General features: G+C 37.7%; 71 non-coding genes across 71 annotated transcripts; all 71 read left to right on the top strand.

The window, feature by feature from the left end:
• The first annotated feature begins 3 nt into the window (after window positions 1–3).
• On the top strand, window positions 4–75 carry Trnaq-cug (transfer RNA glutamine (anticodon CUG)). Its single transcript has one exon. It is a non-coding gene; the product is annotated as a tRNA-Gln (tRNA).
• A 147-nt stretch (window positions 76–222) lies between these two features.
• Trnaq-cug (transfer RNA glutamine (anticodon CUG)) lies at window positions 223–294 on the top strand. Its single transcript has one exon. It is a non-coding gene; the product is annotated as a tRNA-Gln (tRNA).
• A 147-nt stretch (window positions 295–441) lies between these two features.
• Trnaq-cug (transfer RNA glutamine (anticodon CUG)) lies at window positions 442–513 on the top strand. The gene has a single exon. It is a non-coding gene; the product is annotated as a tRNA-Gln (tRNA).
• Window positions 514–660: 147 nt separating this feature from the next.
• Trnaq-cug (transfer RNA glutamine (anticodon CUG)) lies at window positions 661–732 on the top strand. Its single transcript has one exon. It is a non-coding gene; the product is annotated as a tRNA-Gln (tRNA).
• Window positions 733–879: 147 nt separating this feature from the next.
• Trnaq-cug (transfer RNA glutamine (anticodon CUG)) lies at window positions 880–951 on the top strand. Its single transcript has one exon. It is a non-coding gene; the product is annotated as a tRNA-Gln (tRNA).
• Window positions 952–1,536: 585 nt separating this feature from the next.
• Trnaq-cug (transfer RNA glutamine (anticodon CUG)) lies at window positions 1,537–1,608 on the top strand. Its single transcript has one exon. It is a non-coding gene; the product is annotated as a tRNA-Gln (tRNA).
• A 147-nt stretch (window positions 1,609–1,755) lies between these two features.
• Window positions 1,756–1,827, top strand: Trnaq-cug (transfer RNA glutamine (anticodon CUG)). The gene has a single exon. It is a non-coding gene; the product is annotated as a tRNA-Gln (tRNA).
• Window positions 1,828–1,973: 146 nt separating this feature from the next.
• Window positions 1,974–2,045, top strand: Trnaq-cug (transfer RNA glutamine (anticodon CUG)). The gene has a single exon. It is a non-coding gene; the product is annotated as a tRNA-Gln (tRNA).
• A 584-nt stretch (window positions 2,046–2,629) lies between these two features.
• On the top strand, window positions 2,630–2,701 carry Trnaq-cug (transfer RNA glutamine (anticodon CUG)). The gene has a single exon. It is a non-coding gene; the product is annotated as a tRNA-Gln (tRNA).
• A 367-nt stretch (window positions 2,702–3,068) lies between these two features.
• Trnaq-cug (transfer RNA glutamine (anticodon CUG)) lies at window positions 3,069–3,140 on the top strand. The gene has a single exon. It is a non-coding gene; the product is annotated as a tRNA-Gln (tRNA).
• Window positions 3,141–3,506: 366 nt separating this feature from the next.
• Trnaq-cug (transfer RNA glutamine (anticodon CUG)) lies at window positions 3,507–3,578 on the top strand. The gene has a single exon. It is a non-coding gene; the product is annotated as a tRNA-Gln (tRNA).
• A 147-nt stretch (window positions 3,579–3,725) lies between these two features.
• Trnaq-cug (transfer RNA glutamine (anticodon CUG)) lies at window positions 3,726–3,797 on the top strand. The gene has a single exon. It is a non-coding gene; the product is annotated as a tRNA-Gln (tRNA).
• A 147-nt stretch (window positions 3,798–3,944) lies between these two features.
• Trnaq-cug (transfer RNA glutamine (anticodon CUG)) lies at window positions 3,945–4,016 on the top strand. Its single transcript has one exon. It is a non-coding gene; the product is annotated as a tRNA-Gln (tRNA).
• Window positions 4,017–4,163: 147 nt separating this feature from the next.
• Trnaq-cug (transfer RNA glutamine (anticodon CUG)) lies at window positions 4,164–4,235 on the top strand. The gene has a single exon. It is a non-coding gene; the product is annotated as a tRNA-Gln (tRNA).
• Window positions 4,236–4,382: 147 nt separating this feature from the next.
• Trnaq-cug (transfer RNA glutamine (anticodon CUG)) lies at window positions 4,383–4,454 on the top strand. Its single transcript has one exon. It is a non-coding gene; the product is annotated as a tRNA-Gln (tRNA).
• A 147-nt stretch (window positions 4,455–4,601) lies between these two features.
• Trnaq-cug (transfer RNA glutamine (anticodon CUG)) lies at window positions 4,602–4,673 on the top strand. Its single transcript has one exon. It is a non-coding gene; the product is annotated as a tRNA-Gln (tRNA).
• Window positions 4,674–4,820: 147 nt separating this feature from the next.
• Trnaq-cug (transfer RNA glutamine (anticodon CUG)) lies at window positions 4,821–4,892 on the top strand. Its single transcript has one exon. It is a non-coding gene; the product is annotated as a tRNA-Gln (tRNA).
• A 367-nt stretch (window positions 4,893–5,259) lies between these two features.
• On the top strand, window positions 5,260–5,331 carry Trnak-cuu (transfer RNA lysine (anticodon CUU)). Its single transcript has one exon. It is a non-coding gene; the product is annotated as a tRNA-Lys (tRNA).
• A 148-nt stretch (window positions 5,332–5,479) lies between these two features.
• Trnaq-cug (transfer RNA glutamine (anticodon CUG)) lies at window positions 5,480–5,551 on the top strand. The gene has a single exon. It is a non-coding gene; the product is annotated as a tRNA-Gln (tRNA).
• A 147-nt stretch (window positions 5,552–5,698) lies between these two features.
• Trnaq-cug (transfer RNA glutamine (anticodon CUG)) lies at window positions 5,699–5,770 on the top strand. The gene has a single exon. It is a non-coding gene; the product is annotated as a tRNA-Gln (tRNA).
• A 147-nt stretch (window positions 5,771–5,917) lies between these two features.
• Trnaq-cug (transfer RNA glutamine (anticodon CUG)) lies at window positions 5,918–5,989 on the top strand. The gene has a single exon. It is a non-coding gene; the product is annotated as a tRNA-Gln (tRNA).
• Window positions 5,990–6,136: 147 nt separating this feature from the next.
• On the top strand, window positions 6,137–6,208 carry Trnaq-cug (transfer RNA glutamine (anticodon CUG)). Its single transcript has one exon. It is a non-coding gene; the product is annotated as a tRNA-Gln (tRNA).
• A 146-nt stretch (window positions 6,209–6,354) lies between these two features.
• Window positions 6,355–6,426, top strand: Trnaq-cug (transfer RNA glutamine (anticodon CUG)). Its single transcript has one exon. It is a non-coding gene; the product is annotated as a tRNA-Gln (tRNA).
• A 147-nt stretch (window positions 6,427–6,573) lies between these two features.
• Window positions 6,574–6,645, top strand: Trnaq-cug (transfer RNA glutamine (anticodon CUG)). The gene has a single exon. It is a non-coding gene; the product is annotated as a tRNA-Gln (tRNA).
• A 146-nt stretch (window positions 6,646–6,791) lies between these two features.
• On the top strand, window positions 6,792–6,863 carry Trnaq-cug (transfer RNA glutamine (anticodon CUG)). The gene has a single exon. It is a non-coding gene; the product is annotated as a tRNA-Gln (tRNA).
• Window positions 6,864–7,010: 147 nt separating this feature from the next.
• On the top strand, window positions 7,011–7,082 carry Trnaq-cug (transfer RNA glutamine (anticodon CUG)). The gene has a single exon. It is a non-coding gene; the product is annotated as a tRNA-Gln (tRNA).
• Window positions 7,083–7,229: 147 nt separating this feature from the next.
• Window positions 7,230–7,301, top strand: Trnaq-cug (transfer RNA glutamine (anticodon CUG)). The gene has a single exon. It is a non-coding gene; the product is annotated as a tRNA-Gln (tRNA).
• A 147-nt stretch (window positions 7,302–7,448) lies between these two features.
• Trnaq-cug (transfer RNA glutamine (anticodon CUG)) lies at window positions 7,449–7,520 on the top strand. Its single transcript has one exon. It is a non-coding gene; the product is annotated as a tRNA-Gln (tRNA).
• Window positions 7,521–7,667: 147 nt separating this feature from the next.
• On the top strand, window positions 7,668–7,739 carry Trnaq-cug (transfer RNA glutamine (anticodon CUG)). The gene has a single exon. It is a non-coding gene; the product is annotated as a tRNA-Gln (tRNA).
• Window positions 7,740–7,886: 147 nt separating this feature from the next.
• On the top strand, window positions 7,887–7,958 carry Trnaq-cug (transfer RNA glutamine (anticodon CUG)). The gene has a single exon. It is a non-coding gene; the product is annotated as a tRNA-Gln (tRNA).
• Window positions 7,959–8,105: 147 nt separating this feature from the next.
• On the top strand, window positions 8,106–8,177 carry Trnaq-cug (transfer RNA glutamine (anticodon CUG)). The gene has a single exon. It is a non-coding gene; the product is annotated as a tRNA-Gln (tRNA).
• Window positions 8,178–8,324: 147 nt separating this feature from the next.
• Window positions 8,325–8,396, top strand: Trnaq-cug (transfer RNA glutamine (anticodon CUG)). Its single transcript has one exon. It is a non-coding gene; the product is annotated as a tRNA-Gln (tRNA).
• Window positions 8,397–8,761: 365 nt separating this feature from the next.
• Window positions 8,762–8,833, top strand: Trnaq-cug (transfer RNA glutamine (anticodon CUG)). Its single transcript has one exon. It is a non-coding gene; the product is annotated as a tRNA-Gln (tRNA).
• Window positions 8,834–8,980: 147 nt separating this feature from the next.
• On the top strand, window positions 8,981–9,052 carry Trnaq-cug (transfer RNA glutamine (anticodon CUG)). The gene has a single exon. It is a non-coding gene; the product is annotated as a tRNA-Gln (tRNA).
• Window positions 9,053–9,199: 147 nt separating this feature from the next.
• Trnaq-cug (transfer RNA glutamine (anticodon CUG)) lies at window positions 9,200–9,271 on the top strand. The gene has a single exon. It is a non-coding gene; the product is annotated as a tRNA-Gln (tRNA).
• Window positions 9,272–9,418: 147 nt separating this feature from the next.
• Trnaq-cug (transfer RNA glutamine (anticodon CUG)) lies at window positions 9,419–9,490 on the top strand. The gene has a single exon. It is a non-coding gene; the product is annotated as a tRNA-Gln (tRNA).
• A 147-nt stretch (window positions 9,491–9,637) lies between these two features.
• On the top strand, window positions 9,638–9,709 carry Trnaq-cug (transfer RNA glutamine (anticodon CUG)). Its single transcript has one exon. It is a non-coding gene; the product is annotated as a tRNA-Gln (tRNA).
• A 147-nt stretch (window positions 9,710–9,856) lies between these two features.
• Window positions 9,857–9,928, top strand: Trnaq-cug (transfer RNA glutamine (anticodon CUG)). The gene has a single exon. It is a non-coding gene; the product is annotated as a tRNA-Gln (tRNA).
• A 147-nt stretch (window positions 9,929–10,075) lies between these two features.
• On the top strand, window positions 10,076–10,147 carry Trnaq-cug (transfer RNA glutamine (anticodon CUG)). The gene has a single exon. It is a non-coding gene; the product is annotated as a tRNA-Gln (tRNA).
• Window positions 10,148–10,294: 147 nt separating this feature from the next.
• Window positions 10,295–10,366, top strand: Trnaq-cug (transfer RNA glutamine (anticodon CUG)). Its single transcript has one exon. It is a non-coding gene; the product is annotated as a tRNA-Gln (tRNA).
• Window positions 10,367–10,731: 365 nt separating this feature from the next.
• On the top strand, window positions 10,732–10,803 carry Trnaq-cug (transfer RNA glutamine (anticodon CUG)). The gene has a single exon. It is a non-coding gene; the product is annotated as a tRNA-Gln (tRNA).
• Window positions 10,804–10,950: 147 nt separating this feature from the next.
• On the top strand, window positions 10,951–11,022 carry Trnaq-cug (transfer RNA glutamine (anticodon CUG)). Its single transcript has one exon. It is a non-coding gene; the product is annotated as a tRNA-Gln (tRNA).
• Window positions 11,023–11,168: 146 nt separating this feature from the next.
• Trnaq-cug (transfer RNA glutamine (anticodon CUG)) lies at window positions 11,169–11,240 on the top strand. Its single transcript has one exon. It is a non-coding gene; the product is annotated as a tRNA-Gln (tRNA).
• A 366-nt stretch (window positions 11,241–11,606) lies between these two features.
• Window positions 11,607–11,678, top strand: Trnae-uuc (transfer RNA glutamic acid (anticodon UUC)). Its single transcript has one exon. It is a non-coding gene; the product is annotated as a tRNA-Glu (tRNA).
• Window positions 11,679–11,825: 147 nt separating this feature from the next.
• Window positions 11,826–11,897, top strand: Trnaq-cug (transfer RNA glutamine (anticodon CUG)). Its single transcript has one exon. It is a non-coding gene; the product is annotated as a tRNA-Gln (tRNA).
• Window positions 11,898–12,263: 366 nt separating this feature from the next.
• Window positions 12,264–12,335, top strand: Trnaq-cug (transfer RNA glutamine (anticodon CUG)). Its single transcript has one exon. It is a non-coding gene; the product is annotated as a tRNA-Gln (tRNA).
• Window positions 12,336–12,482: 147 nt separating this feature from the next.
• On the top strand, window positions 12,483–12,554 carry Trnaq-cug (transfer RNA glutamine (anticodon CUG)). Its single transcript has one exon. It is a non-coding gene; the product is annotated as a tRNA-Gln (tRNA).
• Window positions 12,555–12,701: 147 nt separating this feature from the next.
• Trnaq-cug (transfer RNA glutamine (anticodon CUG)) lies at window positions 12,702–12,773 on the top strand. Its single transcript has one exon. It is a non-coding gene; the product is annotated as a tRNA-Gln (tRNA).
• Window positions 12,774–13,138: 365 nt separating this feature from the next.
• On the top strand, window positions 13,139–13,210 carry Trnaq-cug (transfer RNA glutamine (anticodon CUG)). Its single transcript has one exon. It is a non-coding gene; the product is annotated as a tRNA-Gln (tRNA).
• A 586-nt stretch (window positions 13,211–13,796) lies between these two features.
• On the top strand, window positions 13,797–13,868 carry Trnaq-cug (transfer RNA glutamine (anticodon CUG)). Its single transcript has one exon. It is a non-coding gene; the product is annotated as a tRNA-Gln (tRNA).
• A 147-nt stretch (window positions 13,869–14,015) lies between these two features.
• On the top strand, window positions 14,016–14,087 carry Trnaq-cug (transfer RNA glutamine (anticodon CUG)). Its single transcript has one exon. It is a non-coding gene; the product is annotated as a tRNA-Gln (tRNA).
• Window positions 14,088–14,234: 147 nt separating this feature from the next.
• Trnaq-cug (transfer RNA glutamine (anticodon CUG)) lies at window positions 14,235–14,306 on the top strand. The gene has a single exon. It is a non-coding gene; the product is annotated as a tRNA-Gln (tRNA).
• A 147-nt stretch (window positions 14,307–14,453) lies between these two features.
• Window positions 14,454–14,525, top strand: Trnaq-cug (transfer RNA glutamine (anticodon CUG)). The gene has a single exon. It is a non-coding gene; the product is annotated as a tRNA-Gln (tRNA).
• Window positions 14,526–14,672: 147 nt separating this feature from the next.
• On the top strand, window positions 14,673–14,744 carry Trnaq-cug (transfer RNA glutamine (anticodon CUG)). The gene has a single exon. It is a non-coding gene; the product is annotated as a tRNA-Gln (tRNA).
• A 147-nt stretch (window positions 14,745–14,891) lies between these two features.
• Window positions 14,892–14,963, top strand: Trnaq-cug (transfer RNA glutamine (anticodon CUG)). Its single transcript has one exon. It is a non-coding gene; the product is annotated as a tRNA-Gln (tRNA).
• A 147-nt stretch (window positions 14,964–15,110) lies between these two features.
• On the top strand, window positions 15,111–15,182 carry Trnaq-cug (transfer RNA glutamine (anticodon CUG)). Its single transcript has one exon. It is a non-coding gene; the product is annotated as a tRNA-Gln (tRNA).
• Window positions 15,183–15,548: 366 nt separating this feature from the next.
• Window positions 15,549–15,620, top strand: Trnaq-cug (transfer RNA glutamine (anticodon CUG)). The gene has a single exon. It is a non-coding gene; the product is annotated as a tRNA-Gln (tRNA).
• A 147-nt stretch (window positions 15,621–15,767) lies between these two features.
• On the top strand, window positions 15,768–15,839 carry Trnaq-cug (transfer RNA glutamine (anticodon CUG)). The gene has a single exon. It is a non-coding gene; the product is annotated as a tRNA-Gln (tRNA).
• Window positions 15,840–15,986: 147 nt separating this feature from the next.
• Trnaq-cug (transfer RNA glutamine (anticodon CUG)) lies at window positions 15,987–16,058 on the top strand. The gene has a single exon. It is a non-coding gene; the product is annotated as a tRNA-Gln (tRNA).
• A 147-nt stretch (window positions 16,059–16,205) lies between these two features.
• Window positions 16,206–16,277, top strand: Trnaq-cug (transfer RNA glutamine (anticodon CUG)). Its single transcript has one exon. It is a non-coding gene; the product is annotated as a tRNA-Gln (tRNA).
• Window positions 16,278–16,424: 147 nt separating this feature from the next.
• Trnap-cgg (transfer RNA proline (anticodon CGG)) lies at window positions 16,425–16,496 on the top strand. Its single transcript has one exon. It is a non-coding gene; the product is annotated as a tRNA-Pro (tRNA).
• A 147-nt stretch (window positions 16,497–16,643) lies between these two features.
• Window positions 16,644–16,715, top strand: Trnaq-cug (transfer RNA glutamine (anticodon CUG)). Its single transcript has one exon. It is a non-coding gene; the product is annotated as a tRNA-Gln (tRNA).
• Window positions 16,716–17,081: 366 nt separating this feature from the next.
• On the top strand, window positions 17,082–17,153 carry Trnaq-cug (transfer RNA glutamine (anticodon CUG)). The gene has a single exon. It is a non-coding gene; the product is annotated as a tRNA-Gln (tRNA).
• A 147-nt stretch (window positions 17,154–17,300) lies between these two features.
• Trnaq-cug (transfer RNA glutamine (anticodon CUG)) lies at window positions 17,301–17,371 on the top strand. The gene has a single exon. It is a non-coding gene; the product is annotated as a tRNA-Gln (tRNA).
• Window positions 17,372–17,518: 147 nt separating this feature from the next.
• Window positions 17,519–17,590, top strand: Trnaq-cug (transfer RNA glutamine (anticodon CUG)). The gene has a single exon. It is a non-coding gene; the product is annotated as a tRNA-Gln (tRNA).
• Window positions 17,591–18,175: 585 nt separating this feature from the next.
• Window positions 18,176–18,247, top strand: Trnaq-cug (transfer RNA glutamine (anticodon CUG)). Its single transcript has one exon. It is a non-coding gene; the product is annotated as a tRNA-Gln (tRNA).
• Window positions 18,248–18,613: 366 nt separating this feature from the next.
• Trnaq-cug (transfer RNA glutamine (anticodon CUG)) lies at window positions 18,614–18,685 on the top strand. Its single transcript has one exon. It is a non-coding gene; the product is annotated as a tRNA-Gln (tRNA).
• A 366-nt stretch (window positions 18,686–19,051) lies between these two features.
• On the top strand, window positions 19,052–19,123 carry Trnaq-cug (transfer RNA glutamine (anticodon CUG)). Its single transcript has one exon. It is a non-coding gene; the product is annotated as a tRNA-Gln (tRNA).
• A 147-nt stretch (window positions 19,124–19,270) lies between these two features.
• Trnaq-cug (transfer RNA glutamine (anticodon CUG)) lies at window positions 19,271–19,342 on the top strand. Its single transcript has one exon. It is a non-coding gene; the product is annotated as a tRNA-Gln (tRNA).
• A 147-nt stretch (window positions 19,343–19,489) lies between these two features.
• Trnaq-cug (transfer RNA glutamine (anticodon CUG)) lies at window positions 19,490–19,561 on the top strand. Its single transcript has one exon. It is a non-coding gene; the product is annotated as a tRNA-Gln (tRNA).
• Window positions 19,562–19,708: 147 nt separating this feature from the next.
• Trnaq-cug (transfer RNA glutamine (anticodon CUG)) lies at window positions 19,709–19,780 on the top strand. The gene has a single exon. It is a non-coding gene; the product is annotated as a tRNA-Gln (tRNA).
• The last annotated feature ends 87 nt before the right edge of the window (window positions 19,781–19,867 follow it).

The raw sequence follows: 19,867 nt of genomic DNA, 5'->3' as shown, positions 1-19,867 counted from the left end.
TACGGTTCTATGGTGTAATGGTTAGCACTCTGGACTCTGAATCCAGCGATCCGAGTTCAAATCTCGGTAGAACCTAACGTGCAATTACTTTTAATCAGAAATTGAGATCATGTCACCCCAAGCACAAAAAATGAAAAAGTTTTTAGTACTCCCGTGTGCAATATAGACCAGACAGTCTGTAATTTCTGTTAATAAATTGTTAATTAGCTATTGCGAGTGTACGGTTCTATGGTGTAATGGTTAGCACTCTGGACTCTGAATCCAGCGATCCGAGTTCAAGTCTCGGTAGAACCTAACGTGCAATTACTTTTAATCAGAAATTCAGATCATGTCACCCCAAGCACAAACAATTAAAAGGTTTTTTGTACTCCCGTGTGCGATAAAGACGTGACCGTCTGTAATTTCTGTTAATAAATTGTTAATTAGCTATTGCGAGTGTACGGATCTATGGTGTAATGGTTAGCACTCTGGACTCTGAATCCAGCGATCCGAGTTCAAATCTCGGTAGAACCTAACGTGCAATTATTTTCAATCGGAAATTCAGATCATGTCACCCCAAGCACAAAAAATTAAAAGGTTTTTTGTACTCCCGTGTGCAATAAAGACGTGACAATCTTTTATTTATGTTAATAAATTTTTAATTAGCCATTGCGAGTGTACAGTTCTATGGTGTAATGGTTAGCACTCTGGACTCTGCATCCAGCGATCCGAGTTCAAATCTCGGTAGAACCTAACGTGCAATTACTTTCAATCAGAAATTCAGATCCTGTCACCCCAAGCACAAAAAATTAAAAGGTTTTTTGTACTCCCGTGTGCAATAAAGACGTGACAGTCTGTAATTTCTGTTAATAAATTGTTAATTAGCTATTGCAAGTGTACGGTTCTATGGTGTAATGGTTAGCACTCTGGACTCTGAATCCAGCGATCCGAGTTCAAATCTCGGTAGAACCTAACGTGCAAATACTTTTAATCAGAAATTCAGATCATGTCACCCCAAGCACAAAAAATTAAAAGGTTTTTTGTACTCCCGTGTGCAATAAAGACATGACCGTCTTTAATTTCTGTTAATAAATTGTTAATTAGCTATTGCGAGTGTACGGTTCTATGGTGTAATGGTTAGCACTCTGGACTCTGAAACCAGCGATCCGAGTTCAAATCTCGGTAGAACGTAACGTGCAATTACTTTTAATCAGAAATTCAGATCATGTTACCCCAAGCACAAAAAATTAAAAGGTTTTTTGTACTCCCGTGTGCAATAAAGACGTCACAGTCTGTAATTTCTGTTAATAAATTGTTAATTAGCTATTGCGAGTGTACGGTTCTATGGTGTAATGTTTAAAACTCTGGACTCTGAATCCAGCGATCTGAGTTCAAATCTCGGTAGAACCTAACGTGCAATTACTTTTAATCAGAAATTCAGATCATGTCACCCCAAGCACAAACAATTAAAAGGTTTTTTGTACTCCCGTGTGCAATAAAGACGTGACAGTCTTTAATTTCTGTTAATAAATCGTTAATTAGCTAATGCAAGTGTACGGTTCTATGGTGTAATAGTTAGCACTCTGGACTCTGAATCCAGCGATCCGAGTTCAAATCTCGGTAGAACCTAACGTGCAATTACTTTTTATCAGATATTCATATCATGTCACCCCAAGCACAAAAAATTAAAAGGTTTTTTGTACTCCTGTGCGCAATAAAGACGTGACAGTCAGTAATTTCTGTTAATAAATTGTTAATTAGCTATTGCGAGTGTACGGTTCTATGGTGTAATGGTTAGCATTCTGGACTCTGATTCCAGCGATCCGAGTTCAAATCTCGGTAGAACCAACGTGCAATTACTTTTAATCAGAAATTGAGATCATGTCACACCAAGCACAAAAAATTAAAAGGTTTTTTGTACTCCTGTGTCCAATGAAGACGTGAAAGTCTGTAATTTCTGTTAATACATTGTTAATTAGCTATTGCGAGTGTACGGTTCTATGGTGTAATGGTTAAAACTCTGGACTCTGAATCCAGCGATCCGAGTTCAAATCTCGGTAGAACCAACGTGCAATTACTTTTAATCAGAAATTGAGATCATGTCAACCCAAGCACAAAAAATTAAAAGGTTTTTTGTACTCCTGTGTGCAATGAAGACGTGACAGTCTGTAATTTCTGTTAATAAATTGTTTATTAGCTATTGCGAGTGTACGGTTCTGTGGTGTAATGGTTAGAACTCTGGACTCCGAATCCACCAATCCGAGTTCAAGTCTCGGTAGAACCTAACGTGCAATTACTTTTAATCAGAAATTCAGATCATGTCACCCCAAGCACAAAAAATTAAAAGGTTTTTTGTACTCCCGTGTGCAATAAAGACGTGACCGTCTGTAATTTCTGTTAATAAATTGTTGATTAGCTATTGGTAGTGTACGGTTCTATGGTGTAATGCTTAGCACTCTGGACTCTGAATCCGGGGATCCGAGTTCAAATTTCGGTAGAAACTAACGTGCAATTACTTTTAATCAGAAATTCAGATCATGTCACCCCAAGCACAAAAAATTAAAAGGTTTTTTGTACTCCCGTGTGCAATAAAGACATGACAGTCTGTAATTGCTGTTAATAAATTGTTAATTAGCTATTGCGGGTGTACGGTTCTATGGTGTAATTGTCAGCACTCTGGACTCTGAATCCAGCGATCAGAGTTCAAATCTCGGTAGAACCTAACGTGCAAATACTTTTAATTAGAAATTCAGATCATGTTACCCCAAGCACAAAAAATTAAAAGATTTTTTCTACTCCCGTGTGCAATAAAGACGTCACAGTCTGTAATTTCTGTTAATAAATTGTTAATTAGCTAATGCGAGTGTACGGTTCTATGGTGTAATGGTTAGAACTCTGGACTCTGAATCCAGCCCATCCGAGTTCAAATCTCGGTAGAACCTAACGTGCAATTACTTTGAATCAGAAATTCAGATCATGTCACCCCAAGCACTAAAAATTTTAAGGTTTTTTGTACTCCTGTGCGCAATAAAGACGTGACAGTCTGTAATTTCTGTTAATAAATTGTTAATTAGCTATTGCGAGTGTACGGTTCTATGGTGTAATGGTTAGCACTCTGGACTCTGAATCCAGCGATCCGAGTTCAAATCTCGGTAGATTCTAAAGTGCAATTACTTTTAATCAGAAATTCAGATTATGTCACCCCAAGCAGAAAAAGTTAAAAGGTTTTTTGTACTCCCGTGTGCAATAAAGACGTGAAAGTCTGTAATTTCTGTTAATAAATTGTTAATTAGCTATTGCGAGTGTACGGTTCTATGGTGTAACGGTTAGCACTCTGGACTCTGAATCAAGCGATCCGAGTTCAAATCTCGGTAGAACATAACGTGCAATTACTTTTAATCAGAAATTCAGATCATGTCACCCCAAGCACAAAAAATTAAAAGGTTTTTTGTACTCCTGTGTGCAATAAAGACGTGACAGTCTGTAGTTTCTGTTAATAAATTGTTAATTAGCTATTGCGAGTGTACGGTTCTATGGTGTAATGGTTAGCACTCTGGACTCTGATTCCAGCGATCCGAGTTCAAATCTCGGTAGAACATAACGTGCAATTACTTTTAATCAGAAATTGAGATCATGTCACCCCAAGCACAAAAAATTAAAAGGTTTTTTGTACTCCTGTGTGCAATGAAGACGTGACAGTCTGTAGTTTCTGTTAATAAATTGTTAATTAGCTATTGCGAGTGTACGGTTCTATGGTGTAATGGTTAGCACTCTGGACTCTGAATCCAGCGATCCGAGTTCAAATCTCGGTAGAACCTAACGTGCAATTACTTTTAATCAGAAATTCAGATCATGTCACCCCAAGCACAAAAAATTAAAAGTTTTTTTGTACTCCTGTGTGCAATAAAGACGTGACAGTCTGTAATTGCTGTTAATAAATTGTTAATTAGCTATTGCGAGTGTACGGTTCTATGGTGTAATGGTTAGCACTCTGGACTCTGAATCCAGCGATCCGAGTTAAAATCTCGGTAGAACCTAACGTGCAAATACTTTTGATCAGAAATTCAGATCATGTCACCCCAAGCACAAAAAATTAAAAGGTTTTTTGTACTCCTGTGTGCAATAAAGACGTGACAGTCTGTAGTTTCTGTTAATAAATTGTTAATTAGCTATTGCGAGTGTACAGTTCTATGGTGTAATGGTTAGCACTCTGGACTCTGAATCCAGCGATCCGAGTTCAAATCTCGGTAGAACCTAACGTGCAATTACTTTTAATCAGAAATTCAGATCATGTCACCCCAAGCACAAAAAATTAAAAGGTTTTTTGTACTCCCGTGTGCAATAAAGACGTGACAGTGTGTAATTTCTGTTAATAAATTGTTAATTAGATATTGTGAGAGTACGGTTCTATGGTGTAATGGTTAGCACTCTGGACTCTGAATCCAGCGATCCGAGTTCAAATCTCGGTAGAACCTAACGTGCAATTACTTTTAATCAGAAATTGAGATCATGTCACCCCAAGCACAAAAAATTACAAGTTTTTTTGTACTCCTGTGTGCAATAAATACGTGACAGTCTGTAATTGCTGTTAATAAATTGTTAATTAGCTATTGCGAGTGTACGGCTCTATGGTGTAATGGTTAGCACTCTGGACTCTGAATCCAGCGATCCGAGTTCAAATCTCGGTAGAACCTAACGTGCAATTACTTTTAATCAGAAATTCAGATCATGTCACCCCAAGCACAAAAAATGAAAAAGTTTTTTGTACTGCCGTGTGCAATAAAGACCAGACAGTCTGTAATTTCTGTTAATAAATTGTTAATTAGCTATTGCGAGTGTACGGTTCTATGGTGTAATGGTTAGAACTCTGGACTCTGAATCCAGCGATCCGAGTTCAAGTCTCGGTAGAACCTAACGTGCAATTACTTTTAATCAGAAATTGAGATCATGTCACCCCAAGCACAAAAAATGAAAAAGGTTTTTTGTACTCCAGTGTGCAATAAAGACGTGACCGTCCGTTATTTCTGTTAATAAATTGTTAATTAGCTATTGCGAGTGTACAGTTCTATGGTGTAATGGTTAGCACTCTAGACTCTGAATCCAGCGATCCGAGTTCAAATCTCGTTAGCACCTAACGTGCAATTACTTTCAATCGGAAATTCAGATCATGTCACCCCAAGCACAAAAAATTAAAAGGTTTTTTGTACTCCTGTGTGCAATAAAGACGTGACAATCTTTAATTTCTGTTAATAAATTGTTAATTAGCCACTGCGAGTGTACAGTTCTATGGTGTAATGGTTAGCACTCTGGACTCTTAATCCAGCGATCCGAGTTCAAATCTCGGTAGAACCTAACGTGCAATTACTTTTAATCAGAAATTCAGATCCTGTCACCCCAAGCACAAAAAATTAAAAGGTTTTTTTTTACTCCTGTGTGCAATAAAGACATGACAGTCTGTAGTTTCTGTTAATAAATTGTTAATTAGCTATTGCGAGTGTACGGTTCTATGGTGTAATGGTTAGCACTCCGAACTCTGATTCCAGTGATCCGAGTTCAAATCTCGGTAGAACCTAACGTGCAATTACTTTTAATCAGAAATTCAGATAATGTCACCCCAAGCACAAAAAATTAAAAGGTTTTTTGTACTCCCGTGTGGAATGAAGACGTGACAGTCTGTAGTTTCTGTTAATACATTGTTAATTAGCTATTGCGAGTGTACGGTTCTATGGTGTAATGGTTAGCACTCTGGACTCTGAATCCAGAGATCCGAGTTCAAATCTCGGTAGAACCTAACGTGCAATTACTTTTAATCAGAAATTCAGATCATGTCACCCCAAGCACAAAAAATTAAAAGGTTTTTTGTACTCCTGTGTGCAATAAAGACGTGACAGTCTGTAATTTCTGTTAATACATTGTTAATTAGCTATTGCAGGTGTACGGTTCTATGGTGTAATGGTTAGCACTCTGGACTCTGAATCCAGTGATCCGAGTTCAAATCCTGGTAGAACCTAACGTGCAATTACTTTTAATCAGAAATTCCGATCATGTCACCCCAAGCACAAAAAATTAAAAGGTTTTTTGTACTCCCGTGTGCAATAAAGACATGACAGTCTTTAATTTCTGTTAATAAATTGTTAATTAGCCATTGCGAGTGTACGGTTCTATGGTGTAATGGTTAGCACTCTGGACTCTGAATCCAGCGATCCGAGTTCAAATCTCGGTAGAACCTAACGTGCAATTACTTTTAATCAGAAATTCAGATCATGTCACCCCAAGCACAAAAAATAAAAGGTTTTTTGTACTCCCGTGTGCAATAAAGACGTGACAGTCTGTAATTTCTGTTAATAAATTGTTAATTAGATACTGCGAGAGTACGGTTCTATGGTGTAATGGTTAGCACTCTGGACTCTGAATCCAGCGATCCGAGTTCAAATCTCGGTAGAACCTAACGTGCAATTACTTTTAATCAGAAATTCAGATCATGTCACCCCAAGCACAAAAAATTAAAAGTTTTTTTGTACTCCTGTGTGCAATAAAGACGTGACAGTCTGTAATTGCTTTTAATAAATTGTTAATTAGCCATTGCGGGTGTACAGTTCTATGGTGTAATGGTTAGCACTCTGGACTCTGAATCCAGCGATCCGAGTTAAAGTCTCGGTAGAACCTAACGTGCAATTACTTGTAATCAGAATTTCAGATCATGTCACCCCAAGCACAAAAAATTAAAAGTTTTTTGTACTCCCGTGTGCAATAAAGACGTGACAATCTTTAATTTCTGTTAATAAATCGTTAATATGCCATTGCGAGTGTACGGTTCTATGGTGTAATGGTTAGCACTCTGGACTCTGAATCAAGCGATCCGAGTTAAAATCTCGGTAGAACCTAACGTGCAATTACTTTTAATCAGAAATTCAGATCATGTCACCCCAAGCACAAAAAATTAAAAGGTGTTTTGTACTCCTGTGTGCAATAAAGACGTGACAGTCTTTAGTTTCTGTTAATAAATTGTTAATTAGCTATCGCGAGTGTACAGTTCTATGGTGTAATGGTTAGCACTCTGGACTCTGATTCCAGCGATCCGAGTTCAAATCTCGGTAGAACCTAACGTGCAATTACTTTTAATCAGAAATTGAGATAATGTCACCCCAAGCACAAAAAATTAAAAGGTTTTTTGTACTCCTGTGTGCAATGAAGACGTGACAGTCTTTAGTTTCTGTTAATAAATTGTTAATTAGCTACTGCGAGTGTACGGTTCTATGGTGTAATGGTTAGCACTCTGGGCTCTGAATCCAGCGATCCGAGTTCAAATTTCGGTAGAACCTTACGTGCAATTACTTTTAATCAGAAATTCAGATCATGTCACCCCAAGCACAAAAAATGAAACAGTTTTTTGTACTCCCGTGTGCAATAAAGACGTGACAGTCTGTAATTGCTGTTAATAAATTGTTAATTAGCTATTGCGGGTGTACGGTTCTATGGTGTAATGGTTAGCACTCTGGACTCTGAATCCAGCGATCCGAGTTCAAATCTCGGTAGAACCTAACGTGCAATTACTTTTAATCAGAAATTCAGATCATGTCACCCCAAGCGCAAAAAATTAAAAGGTTTTTTGTACTCCCGTGTGCAATAAAGACGTGACAGTCTTTAATTTCTGTTAATAAATTGTTAATATGCCATTGCGAGTGTACGGTTCTATGGTGTAATGGTTAGCACTCTGGACTCTGAATCCAGCGATCCGAGTTCAAATCTCGGTAGAACCTAACGTGCAATTACTTTTAATCAGAAATTCAGATCATGTAACCCCAAGCACAAAAAATTAAAAGGTTTTTTGTACTCCCGTGTGCAATAAAGACGTGACAGTCTGTAATTTCTGTTAATAAATTGTTAATTAGATATTGCGAGAGTACGGTTCTATGGTGTAATGGTTAGCACTCTGGACTCTGAATCCAGCGATCCGAGTTCAAATCTCGGTAGAACCTAACGTGCAATTACTTTTAATCAGAAATTCAGATCATGTAACCCCAAGCACAAAAAATTAAAAGTTTTTTTGTACTCCTGTGTGCAATAAAGACGTGACAGTCTGTAATTTCTGTTAATAAATTGTTAATTAGATATTGCGAGTGTACGGTTCTATGGTGTAATGGTTAGCATTCTAGACTCTGAATCCAGCGATCCGAGTTCAAATCTCGGTAGAACCTAACGTGCAATTACTTTTAATCAGAAATTCAGATCATGTCACCCCAAGCACAAAAAATTAAAAAGGTTTTTGTACTCCCGTGTGCAATAAAGACGTTACAGTCTGTAATTGCTGTTAATTAATTGTTAATTAGCTATTGCGAGTGTACGGTTCTATGGTGTAATGGTTAGCACTCTGGACTCTGAATCCAGCGATCCGAGTTCAAGTCTCGGTAGAACCTAACGTGCAATTACTTTTAATAAGAAATTGAGATCATGTCACCCCAAGCACAAAAATTAAAAGGTTTTTTGTACTCCCGTGTGCAATAAAGACGTGACCGTCTGTAATTTCTGTTAATAAATTGTTAATTAGCTATTGCGAGTGTACGGTTCTATGGTGTAATGGTTAGCACTCTGGACTCTGAATCCAGCGATCCGAGTTCAAATCTGTGTAGAACCTAACGTGCAATTACTTTCAATTGGAAATTCAGATCATGTCACCCCAAGCACAAAAAATTAAAAGGTTTTTTGTACTCCCGTGTGCAATAAAGACGTGACAATCTTTAATTTCTGTTAATAAATCGTTAATATGCCATTGCGAGTGTACGGTTCTATGGTGTAATGGTTAGCACTCTGGACTCTGAATCAAGCGATCCGAGTTAAAATCTCGGTAGAACCTAACGTGCAATTACTTTTAATCAGAAATTCAGATCATGTCACCCCAAGCACAAAAAATTAAAAGGTGTTTTGTACTCCTGTGTGCAATAAAGACGTGACAGTCTTTAGTTTCTGTTAATAAATTGTTAATTAGCTATCGCGAGTGTACAGTTCTATGGTGTAATGGTTAGCACTCTGGACTCTGATTCCAGCGATCCGAGTTCAAATCTCGGTAGAACCTAACGTGCAATTACTTTTAATCAGAAATTGAGATAATGTCACCCCAAGCACAAAAAATTAAAAGGTTTTTTGTACTCCTGTGTGCAATGAAGACGTGACAGTCTGTAGTTTCTGTTAATAAATTGTTAATTAGCTACTGCGAGTGTACGGTTCTATGGTGTAATGGTTAGCACTCTGGGCTCTGAATCCAGCGATCCGAGTTCAAATTTCGGTAGAACCTTACGTGCAATTACTTTTAATCAGAAATTCAGATCATGTCACCCCAAGCACAAAAAATGAAACAGTTTTTTGTACTCCCGTGTGCAATAAAGACGTGACAGTCTGTAATTGCTGTTAATAAATTGTTAATTAGCTATTGCGGGTGTACGGTTCTATGGTGTAATGGTTAGCACTCTGGACTCTGAATCCAGCGATCCGAGTTCAAATCTCGGTAGAACCTAACGTGCAATTACTTTTAATCAGAAATTCAGATCATGTCACCCCAAGCGCAAAAAATTAAAAGGTTTTTTGTACTCCCGTGTGCAATAAAGACGTGACAGTCTTTAATTTCTGTTAATAAATTGTTAATATGCCATTGCGAGTGTACGGTTCTATGGTGTAATGGTTAGCACTCTGGACTCTGAATCCAGCGATCCGAGTTCAAATCTCGGTAGAACCTAACGTGCAATTACTTTTAATCAGAAATTCAGATCATGTAACCCCAAGCACAAAAAATTAAAAGGTTTTTTGTACTCCCGTGTGCAATAAAGACGTGACAGTCTGTAATTTCTGTTAATAAATTGTTAATTAGATATTGCGAGAGTACGGTTCTATGGTGTAATGGTTAGCACTCTGGACTCTGAATCCAGCGATCCGAGTTCAAATCTCGGTAGAACCTAACGTGCAATTACTTTTAATCAGAAATTCAGATCATGTAACCCCAAGCACAAAAAATTAAAAGTTTTTTTGTACTCCTGTGTGCAATAAAGACGTGACAGTCTGTAATTTCTGTTAATAAATTGTTAATTAGATATTGCGAGTGTACGGTTCTATGGTGTAATGGTTAGCATTCTAGACTCTGAATCCAGCGATCCGAGTTCAAATCTCGGTAGAACCTAACGTGCAATTACTTTTAATCAGAAATTCAGATCATGTCACCCCAAGCACAAAAAATTAAAAAGGTTTTTGTACTCCCGTGTGCAATAAAGACGTTACAGTCTGTAATTGCTGTTAATTAATTGTTAATTAGCTATTGCGAGTGTACGGTTCTATGGTGTAATGGTTAGCACTCTGGACTCTGAATCCAGCGATCCGAGTTCAAGTCTCGGTAGAACCTAACGTGCAATTACTTTTAATAAGAAATTGAGATCATGTCACCCCAAGCACAAAAATTAAAAGGTTTTTTGTACTCCCGTGTGCAATAAAGACGTGACCGTCTGTAATTTCTGTTAATAAATTGTTAATTAGCTATTGCGAGTGTACGGTTCTATGGTGTAATGGTTAGCACTCTGGACTCTGAATCCAGCGATCCGAGTTCAAATCTGTGTAGAACCTAACGTGCAATTACTTTCAATTGGAAATTCAGATCATGTCACCCCAAGCACAAAAAATTAAAAGGTTTTTTGTACTCCCGTGTGCAATAAAGACGTGACAATCTTTAATTTCTGTTAATAATTTGTTAATTAGCCATTGCGAGTGTACAGTTCTATGGTGTAATGGTTAGCACTCTGGACTCTGAATCCAGCGATCCGAGTTCAAATCTCGGTAGAACCTAACGTGCAATTACTTTTAATCAGACATTCAGATCCTGTCACCCCAAGCACAAAAAATTAAAAGGTTTTTTGTACTCCTGTGCACAATAAAGACGTGACAGTCTGTAGTTTCTGTTAATAAATTGTTAATTAGCTATTGCGAGTGTACGGTTCTATGGTGTAATGTTTAGCACTCTGGACTCTGATTCCAGCGATCCGAGTTCAAATCTCGGTAGAACCTAACGTGCAATTACTTTTAATCAGAAATTACGATAATGTCACCCCAAGCACAAAAAATTATAAGGTTTTTGTACTCCTGTGTGCAATGAAGACGTGACAGTCTGTAGTTTCTGTTAATAAATTGTTAATAAACTATTGCGAGTGTACGGTTCTATGGTGTAATGGTTAGCACTCTGGACTCTGAATCCAGCGATCCGAGTTCAAATCTCGGTAGAACCTAACGTGCAATTACTTTTAATCAGAAATTCAGAGCATGTCACCCCAAGCACAAAAAATGAAAAAGTATTTTGTACTCCCGTGTGCAATAAAGACGTGACAGTCTGTAATTGCTGTTAATAAATTGTTAATTAGCTATTGCGGGTGTACGGTTCTATGGTGTAAGTGTTAGCACTCTGGACTCTTAATCCAGCGATCTGCGTTCAAATCTCGGTAGAAGCTAACGTGCAATTACTTTTAATCAGAAATTCAGATCATGTCACCCCAAGCACAAGAAATTAAAAGGTGTTTTGTACTCCCGTGTGCAATAAAGACGTGACAGTCTTTAATTTCTGTTAATAAATTGTAAATTAGCTATTGCGAGTGTACGGTTCTATGGTGTAATGGTTAGCACTCTGGACTTTCAATCCAGCGATCCGAGTTAAAATCTCGGTAGACCCTAACGTGCAATTACTTTTAATCAGAAATTCAGATCATGTCACCCCAAGCACAAAAAATTAAAAGGTTTTTTGTACTCCCGTGTGCAATAAAGACATGACAGTCTGTCATTTCTGTTAAAAAATTGTTAATTACCTATTGCGAGTGTACGGTTCTATGGTGTAATGGTTAGCACTCTGGACTCTGAATCCAGCTATCCGTGTTCAAATCTCGGTAGAACCTAACGTGCAATTACTTTTAATCAGAAATTCAGAATATGTCACCCCAACCACAAACAATTAAACGGTTTTTTGTACTCCCGTGTGCAATAAAGACGTGACAGTCTGTAATTTCTGTTAATAAATTGTTAATTAGATATTGCGAGAGTACGGTTCTATGGTGTAATGGTTAGAACTCTGGACTCTGAATCCAGCGATCCGAGTTCAAATCTCGGTATAACCTAACGTGCAATTACTTTTAATCAGAAATTCAGATCATGTCACCCCAAGCACAAAAAATTAAAAGGTTTTTTGTACTCCTGTGTGCAATAAAGACGTGACAGTCTGTAATTGCTGTTAATAAATTGTTAATTAGCTATTGCGAGTGTACGGTTCTATGGTGTAATGGTTAGCACTCTGGACTCTGAATCCAGCGATCCGAGTTCAAGTCTCGGTAGAACCTAACGTGCAATTACTTTTAATCAGAAATTCAGATCATGTCACCCCAAGCACAAAACAGTAAAAGGATTTTTGTACTCCCGTGTGCAATAAAGACGTGACACTCTGTAATTTCTGTTAATTAATTGTTAATTAGCTATTGCGAGTGTACGGTTCTATGGTGTAATGGTTTGCACTCTGGACTCTGAATCCGGCGATCCGAGTTCAAATCTTGGTAGAACCTAACGTGCAATTACTTTTAATCAGAAAATCAGATCATGTCACACCAAGCACAAAAAATTAAAAGGTTTTTTGTACTCCCGTGTTCAATAAAGACGTGACAGTCTGTAATGACTGTTAATAAATTGTTAATTAGCTATTGCGAGTGTACGGTTCTATGGTGTAATGGTTAGCACTCTGGACTCTGAATCCAGCGATCCGAGTTCAAATCTCGGTAGAACTTAACGTACAATTACTTTTAATCAGAAATTCAGATCATGTCACCCCAAGCACAAAAAATAAAAGGTTTTTTGTACTCCTTTGTGCAATAAAGACGTGACACTCTGTAATTGCTGTTAATAAGTTGTTAATTAGCTATTGCGAGTGTACGGGTCTATGGTGTAATGGTTAGCACTCTGGACTCTGAATCCAGTGATCAAAGTTTAAATCTCTGTAGAGCCTTACGTGCAATTACTTTTTATCAGAAATTCAGATCATGTCACCCCAAGCACAAAAAATTAAAAGGTTTGTTGTACTCCCGTGTGCAATAAAGACGTGACAGTCTGTAATTTCTGTTAATAAATTGTTAATTAGCTATTGCGAGTGTACGGTTCTATGGTGTAATGGTGAGCACTCTGGACTCTGAATCCAGCGATCCGAGTTCAAATCTCGGTAGAAACTAACGTGCAATTACTTTTAATCAGAAATTCAGATCATGTCACCCCAAGCACAAAGAATTAAAAGGGTTTTTGTACTCCTGTGTGGAATAAAGACGTGACACTCTGTAATTGCTGTTAATAAATTGTTAATTAGCTATTGCGAGTGTACGGTTCTATGGTGTAATGGTTGGCACTGTGGACTCTTAATCCAGCGATCCGAGTTCAAATCTCGGTAGAACCTAACGTGCAATTACTTTTAATCAGAAATTCAGATCATGTTACCCCAAGCACAAAAAATTAAAAGGTTTTTTTTTACTCCTGTGTGCAATGAAGACGTGACAGTCTGTAATTTCTGTTAATTAATTGTTAATTAGCTATTGCGAGTGTACGATTCTATGGTGTAATGGTTAGCACTCTGGACTCTGAATCCAGCGATCCGAGTTCAAATCTCATTGGAACCTAACGTGCAATTACTCTTAATCAGAAATTCAGATCATGTCACCCCAAGCACAAAAAATTAAAAGGTTTTTTGTACTCCCGTGTGCAATAAAGACGTGACAGTCTGTAATTTCTGTTAATAAATTGGTAATTAGCTATTGCGAGTGTACGGTTCTATGGTGTAATGGTTAGCACTCTGGACTCTGAATCCAGCGATCCGAGTTCAAATCTCGGTAGAACCTAACGTGCAATTACTTTTAATCAGAAATTCAGATCATGTCACCACAAGCACACAAAATTAAAAGGTTTTTTGTACTCCTGTGTGCAATAAAGACGTGACAGTCTTTAGTTACTGTTAATAAATTGTTAATTAGCTATTGCGAGTGTACGGTTCTATGGTGTAATGGTTAGAACTTTGGACTCTGAATCCAGCGATCCGAGTTCAAATCTCGGTAGAACCTAATGTGCAATTACTTTTAATCAGACATTCAGATCATGTCACCCCAAGCACAAAAAATTAAAAGGTTTTTCGTACTCCCGTGTGCAATAATGACGTTACAGTCTTTAATTTCTGTTAAAAAATCGTTAATTAGCTATTGCGAGTGTACGGTTCTATGGTGTAATGGTTAGCACTCTGGAGTCTGAATCCAGCGATCCGAGTTCAAATCTCGGCAGAACCTAACGTGCAATTACTTTTAATCAGAAATTCAGATCATGTCACCCCAAGCACAAAAAATTAAAAGGTTTTTTGTACTCCCGTGTGCAATAAAGACGTGACAGTCTGTAATTTCTGTTAATAAATTGTTAATTAGCTATTGCGAGTGTATGGTTCTATGGTGTAATGGTTAGCACTCTGGACTCTGAATCCAGCGATCAGAGTTCAAATCTCGGTAGAACCTAACGGGCAATTACTTTTAATCAGAAATTCAGATCATGTCACCCCAAGCACAAAAAATTAAAAGGTTGTTTGTACTCCTGTGTGCAATAAAGACGTGACAGTCTTTCATTTCTGTTAATAAATTGTTAATAAACTATTGCGAGTGTACGGTTCTATGGTGTAATGGTTAGCACTCTGGACTCTGAATCCAGCGATCCGAGTTCAAATCTCGGTAGAACCTAACGTGCAATTACATTTAATCAGAAATTCAGATCATGTCACCCCAAGCACACAAAATTAAAAGGTTTTTTGTACTCCCGTGTGCAATAAAGACGTGACAGTCTGTAATTTCTGTTAATAAATTGTTAATTAGCTATTGCGAGTGTACGGTTCTATGGTGTAATGGTTAGCACTCAGGACTCTGAATCCAGCGATCCGAGTTCAAATCTCGGTAGAACCTAACGTGCAATTACTTTGAATCATAAATTCAGATCATGTCACCCCAAGCACAAAAAATTAAACGGTTTTTTGTACTCCCGTGTGCTTTAAAGACGTGACAGTCTTTAATTTCTGTTAAAAAATCGTTAATTAGCTGTTGCGAGTGTACGGTTCTATACTGTAATGGTTAGCACTCTGGACTCTGAATCCAGCGATCCGAGTTCGAATCTCGGTAGAACCTAACGTGCAATTACTTTTAATCAGAAATTCAGATCATGTAACCCCAAGCACAAAGAATTAAAAGGTTTTTTGTACTCCTGTGTGCAATAAAGACGTGACACTCTGTAATTGCTGTTAATAAATTGTTAATTAGCTATTGCTAGTGTATGGTTCTGTGGTTTAATGGTTAGCACTCTGGACTCTGAATCCAGCGATCCAAGTTCAAATCTCGGTAGAACCTAACGTGCAATTACTTTTAATCAGAAATTCAGATCATGTCACCCCAAGCACAAAAAATTAAAAGGTTTTTTGTACTACTTTGTGCAATGAGGACGTGACAGTCTGTAATTTCTGTTAATAAATTGTTAATTAGCTATTGCGAGTGTACGGTTCTATGGTGTAATGGTTAGCACTCTTGACTCTGAATCCAGCGATCCGAGTTCAAATCTCGGTAGAACCTAACGTGCAATTACTTTTAATAAGAAATTCAGATCATGTCACCCCAAGCACAAAAAATTAAAAGGTTTTTCGTACTCCCGTGTGCAGTAAAGACGTTACAGTCTTTAATTTCTGTTAAAAAATCGTTAATTAGCTATTGCGAGTGTACGGTTCTATGGTGTAATGGTTAGCACTCTGGAGTCTGAATCCAGCGATCCGAGTTCAAATCTCGGCAGAACCTAACGTGCAATTACTTTTAATCAGAAATTCAGATCATGTCACCCCAAGCACAAAAAATTAAAAGTTTTTTTGTACTCCCGTGTGCAATAAAGACGTGACAGTCTGTAATTTCTGTTAATAAATTGTTAATTAGCTATTGCGAGTGTAAGGTTCTATGGTGTAATGGTTAGCACTCTGGACTCTGAATCCAGCGATCAGAGTTCAAATCTCGGTAGAACCTAACGTGCAATTACTTTTAATCAGAAATTCAGATCATGTCACCCCAAGCACAAAAAATTAAAAGTTTGTTTGTACTCCCGTGTGCAATAAAGACGTGACAGTCTTTCATTTCTGTTAATAAATTGTTAATAAACTATTGCGAGTGTACGGTTCTATGGTGTAATGGTTAGCACTCTGGACTCTGAATCCAGCGATCCGAGTTCAAATCTCGGTAGAACCTAACGTGCAATTACTTTTAATCAGAAATTCAGATCATGTCACCCCAAGCACACAAAATTAAAAGGTTTTTTGTACTCCCGTGTGCAATAAAGACGTGACAGTCTGTAATTTCTGTTAATTAATTGTTAATTAGCTATTGCAAGTGTACGGTTCTATTGTGTAATGGTTAGCACTCTGGACTCGGAATCCAGCGATCCGAGTTCAAGTCTCGGTAGAACCTAACGTGCAATTACTTTTAATCAGAAATTCAGATCATGTCACCCCAAGCACAAATAATTAAAAGGTTTTTTGTACTCCCGTGTGCAATAAAGACGTGACAGTCTGTAATTTCTGTTAATAAATTGTTAATTAGCTATTGCGAGTGTACGGATCTATGGTGTAATGGTTAGCACTCTGGACTCTGAATCCAGCGATCCGAGTTCAAGTCTCGGTAGCACCTAACGTGCAATTACTTTTAATCAGAAATTCAGATCATGTCACCCCAAGCACAAAAAAGTAAAAGGTTTTTTGTACTCCCGTGTGCAATAAAGACGTGACAGTCTGTAATTTCTGTTAATAAAGTGTTAATTAGCTATTGCGAGTGTACGGTTCTATGGTGTAATGGTTTGCACTCTGGACTCTGAATCCGGCGATCCGAGTTAAAATCTTGGTAGAACCTAACGTGCAATTACTTTAAATCAGAAAATAAGATCATGTCACCCCAAGCACAAAAAATAAAAAGGTTTTTTGTACTCCCGTGTTCAATAAAGACGTGACAGTCTGTAATTTCTGTTAATAAATTGTACATTAGCTATTGCGAGTGTACGGTTCTATGGTGTAATGGTTAGCACTCTGGATTCTGAATCCAGCGATCCGAGTTCAAATCTCGGTAGAACTTAACGTACAATTACTTTTGATCAGAAATTCAGATCATGTCACCCAAAGCACAAAAAATAAAAGGTTTTTTGTACTCCTTCGTGCAATAAAGACGTGACACTCTGTAATTGCTGTTAATAAATTGTTAATTAGCTATTGCGAGTGTACGGGTCTATGGTGTAATGGTTAGCACTCTGGACTCTGAATCCAGCGATCCGAGTTCAAATCTCGGTAGAAACTAACGTGCAATTACTTTTAATCAGAAATTCAGATCATGTCACCCCAAGCACAAAAAATTAAAAGGTTTTTTGTACTCCCGTGTGCTTGAAAGACGTGACAGTCTTTAATTTCTGTTAAAAAATCGTTAATTAGCTGTTGCGAGTGTACGGTTCTATACTGTAATGGTTAGCACTCTGGACTCTGAATCCAGCGATCCGAGTTCGAATCTCGGTAGAACCTAACGTGCAATTACTTTTAATCAGAAATTCAGATCATGTCACCCCAAGCACAAAAAATTAAAAGGTTTTTCGTACTCCCGTGTGCAGTAAAGACGTTACAGTCTTTAATTTCTGTTAAAAAATCGTTAATTAGCTATTGCGAGTGTACGATTCTATGGTGTAATTGTTAGCACTCTAGAGTCTGAATCCAGCGATCCGAGTTCAAATCTCGGCAGAACCTAACGTGCAATTACTTTTAATCAGAAATTCAGATCATGTCACCCCAAGCACAAAAAATTAAAAGTTTTTTTGTACTCCCGTGTGCAATAAAGACGTGACAGTCTGTAATTTCTGTTAATAAATTGTTAATTAGCTGTTGCGAGTGTACGGGTCTATGGTGTAATGGTTAGCACTCTGAACTCTGAATCCAGCGATCAGAGTTCAAATCTCGGTAGAACCTAACGTGCAATTACTTTTAATCAGAAATTCAGATCATGTCACCCCAAGCACAAAAAATTAAAAGGTTTTTTGTACTCCCGTGTGCAATAAAGACGTGACAGTCTTTCATTTCTGTTAATAAATTGTTAATAAACTATTGCGAGTGTACGGTTCTATGGTGTAATGGTTAGCACTCTGGACTCTGAATCCAGCGATCCGAGTTAAAATCTCGGTAGAACCTAACGTGCAATTACTTTTAATCAGAAATTCAGATCATGTCACCCCAAGCACACAAAATTAAAAGGTTTTTTGTACTCCCGTGTGCAATAAAGACGTGACAGTCTGTAATTTCTGTTAATAAATTGTTAATTAGCTATTGCTAGTGTACGGTTCTATGGTGTAATGGTTAGCACTCAGGACTCTGAATCCAGCGATCCTAGTTCAAATCTCGGTAGAACTTAACGTGCAATTACTTTGAATCAGAAATTCAGATCATGTCACCCCAAGCACAAAAAATTAAAAGGTTTTTTGTACTCCCGTGTGCTTTAAAGACGTGACAGTCTTTAATTTCTGTTAAAAAATCGTTAATTAGCTGTTGCGAGTGTACGGTTCTATACTGTAATGGTTAGCACTCTGGACTCTGAATCCAGCGATCCGAGTTCGAATCTCGGTAGAACCTAACGTGCAATTACTTTTAATCAGAAATTAAGATCATGTAACCCCAAGCACAAAAAATTAAAAGGTTTTTTGTACTCCTGTATGGAATAAAGACGTGACACTCTGTAATTTCTGTTAATAAATTGTTAATTAGCTATTGCGAGTGTACGGTTCTAGGGTTCATTGGTTAGCACTGTGGACTCTGAATCCAGCGATCCGAGTTCAAATCTCGGTAGAACCTAACGTGCAATTACTTTTAATCAGAAATTCAGATCATGTCACCCAAAGCACAAAAAATTAAAAGGTTTTTTGTACTCCTGTGTGCAATGAAGACGTGACAGTCTGTAATTTCTGTTAATTAATTGTTAATTAGCTATTGCAAGTGTACGGTTCTATGGTGTAATGGTTAGCACTCTGGTCTCTGAATCCAGCGATCCGAGTTCAAGTCTCGGTAGAACCTAACGTGCAATTACTTTTAATCAGAAATTCAGATCATGTCACCCCAAGCACAAATAATTAAAAGGTTTTTTGTACTCCCGTGTGCAATAAAGACGTGACAGTCTGTAATTTCTGTTAATAAATTGTTAATTAGCTATTGCGAGTGTACGGTTCTATGGTGTAATGGTTAGCACTCTGGACTCTGAATCCAGCGATCCGAGTTCAAATCTCGGTAGAACCTAACGTGCAATTACTTTTAATCAGACATTCAGATCATATCACCCCAAGCACATAAAATTAAAAGGTTTTTTGTACTCCTGTTTGCAATGAAGACGTGACAGTCTGTAATTTCTGTTAATAAATTGTTAATTAGCTATTGCGAGTGTACGGTTCTATGGTGTAATGGTTAGCACTCTGGACTCTGAATCCAGCGATCCGAGTTCAAGTCTCGGTAGCACCTAACGTGCAATTACTTTTAATCAGAAATTCAGATCATGTCACCCCAAGCACAAAAAATTAAAAGGTTTTTTGTACTCCCGTGTTCAATAAAGACGTGACAGTCTGTAATTTCTGTTAATAAATTGTACATTAGCTATTGCGAGTGTACGGTTCTATGGTGTAATGGTTAGCACTCTGGACTCTGAATCCAGTGATCCGAGTTCAAATCTCGGTAGAACCTAACGTGCGATTACTTTTAATCAGAAATTCAGATCATGTCACCCCAAGCACAAAAAATAAAAGGTTTTTTGTACTCCTTCGTGCAATA

The sequence above is a fragment of the Euprymna scolopes genome, chromosome 7 (assembly GCF_053919585.1).
Source record: "Euprymna scolopes isolate OS-2025 chromosome 7, ASM5391958v1, whole genome shotgun sequence".
Lineage (NCBI taxonomy): Eukaryota > Metazoa > Mollusca > Cephalopoda > Sepiida > Sepiolidae > Euprymna > Euprymna scolopes.
The sequence above is the reverse complement of the archived record's forward strand: the minus strand, read 5'-3'. Positions and strand labels throughout refer to the sequence as shown.